The following is a 2409-nucleotide window of genomic DNA, read 5'->3' on the forward strand; positions in this document are numbered from 1 at the left end:
TAGTTAGGCTTTGGTGTGGCCTTTGGGTTCATCCATTGGGTTTCTCAGCTTCCTAAATGGGATGGGGCCTGAGGAAGGAAGCCTGAACCCACCAGGGTGTAGATCGTTTTTGACTGTGGAAAGGCAGGCCCAGCTGGCCAGTCTGTCTTTAAGCTTTTAAAGCCAAAGTGACCTGCCTCAGTGTGAACTTGGGGCAGCTTAGGGAGCCAGGCAAGAGCTGCTGTTAAGAACACCTGCCTCAGGTCTCTTAACTTGGCCACCTGTTATGTACCTGACCCTGGGCAGGTATATGAGTCCCATCTCTGTTTTGTCCTTGAAACATTAAATGTGGGTGGGCAAGATGTAGAGGATGGTGATACTGGGAAGAAAGCCTTCAGGGTTTCTAAAGGTAATGGTTAGCCAGGCCTTGACAGAGAGTCACATGGAAGACGAAGGGATTAGGGAGAACATTGTAAGGGGATCACCTGTGTAAATACTTAGGGGTCAGAGCTGTTTGATCACAAGTTTGTTCCATACTTTGCAAACCCATCACTGCTTGATAGCCTCCAAGTGTCCCCAGCCCCGCAAGAATGCCCTGTAAGGTTTGCTTCTTGCCTCTAGTCTAGGCACCTAGTACTGCAAAAGCCACATGAGCTTTGCAGTTGACAGTTGTTGGTTCAAGTCCCAGCCTTGGCAACTTTTCAAGCTGGCTTTGCATAGGCCCTTCCCTTAACTAGGAAGATAGGGATGATGCCCATCACCCTGCAGGTCAGCTAGGGATGTAGCTCAGTGGTAGAGCACTTGCCTAGAATGCTTGAGGCCCTGGGGCCTTTGGTTTAATCCCCAGTGCTGAAGGAAAAAAAAGACAAAGCAGCCAGTGAGCCCTTGCAGCCCCTTGATCACTGGCAGGACTTCCAGCTGCTACTGGAATGGATACTGTGTACCAAGTTGAGCAACTGTCATAAGAGCAACTAAAAGATGCCCATCACCAACTCAGCAGGAAGCATCTTTTTGTGTATGGAGTGTTCACTGGGGTTGCTCCAGGTCTCCCAGTGGGAAAATGGAAATTGCAGGGTGGGAGTTGAAACCAGGTGAAAACAGGAAAGCCAGATCATTCTCATGAGGCATGAAGTTGGAGCCTGAGGTTTATTTGTCTTGCTGCACCAGGATCTGCTTGGGGTTAGATAGGAACTAGACCCTTTCCCAAGCTCCCCCTTGAGTGAGGGAGGCATCTAGGAAAATTAGCTAGGGTTAAGCTCACCTCTCCACCTAGCTCTATGGTGGGAGCTGGGGACCCAGATGGATATGGGGCCCCTGCCAGTTTGGAGTTCAGTCTGGTAGGCAGGAAGACATAGGAACAGTGACACCTAGTGTGATCAGCACTGCAACAGAGGGTTCTAAAGGGCTGGGCTGGGGCAACACCAAGCAGGGGAGGCCCTTTGGCCTCAAAGGTGTCTGAGTTGGTACTGCCCAGGATACAGGATTAGATGGATGATCTTAGGGCTGCTAGTGGGTTAGAGTGGCCAGCTTTCTAGCTTTGAAGGACATGTTAAGGATGTGGGACCTCATCTGGCAGGTGAGGGAACCCCTGAAGCATTTTGATGGTTGTGTTGGTTTGTTCCAGTATCTATAAGAAGCACCAAAGTTTCCTTTGAGGAGCCCCTCTCCATTCTGTGTGGCTTGGATTGTACTGGGCTTGCATCCTCTGCATACATGTACACTAGACATACCTAGTATGTGTGAACTGGGGAGGAATGGAACTGTCATCCAACTAACTTGATATTAAAAGGACATAGGGAGCTCAGACAAGAAAGGCTAGAGGTATTAGTTGTAGACTCCTTTCTAATCAGGAAGACCACACTCTCATCAAGGCATGACTACCAGAAGCAAGATGCTAAGCCATTTATTTGTATTTTGGCATCATTGAACCAGACTCAGCCTAAGGAGTCCCAACAGCCAGGCTGCTCAGTGTACATAGGGGAAGCAGAGTACTTGGGTTCAGAGGGTTCAGAGGTGTCCATCATGATGGTACCCAAGGGGTACTGACTTCCCCAATGAAATGTGGGTGCTTAGATCCAAAGAAAAGGGAACAGAAACTGGATATCCACTTGGAATATATCTCCTTCCCCAAGGCATGGACTCCTGTATTGGTTCACTGATGCACATTTGGCCAAATGAATCGAAAAAGAATCATTGTGGGTTTTTTGGTTTGCTTGTTTGCTTTTTGCTAGAACTATTGGGAAAGAAAGGGAGTTTTCTTTCCTCTGGAGCCTTGGAGTTCTCCCCACTACTTGGGGACAAGTTGTCCTAGGATGATACAAACAGGAGAAAGTAGATGGCAAGAGACAGATACATGCCTGATACTGTTGCTGAAACACCTGGAATCAATTATGACCAAAGCACCGCACTTGCCAGTTACATGACAGATCC

This window comes from Sciurus vulgaris, assembly GCF_902686455.1.
Source record: "Sciurus vulgaris genome assembly, chromosome: 6".
In the NCBI taxonomy this organism is placed as follows: domain Eukaryota; kingdom Metazoa; phylum Chordata; class Mammalia; order Rodentia; family Sciuridae; genus Sciurus; species Sciurus vulgaris.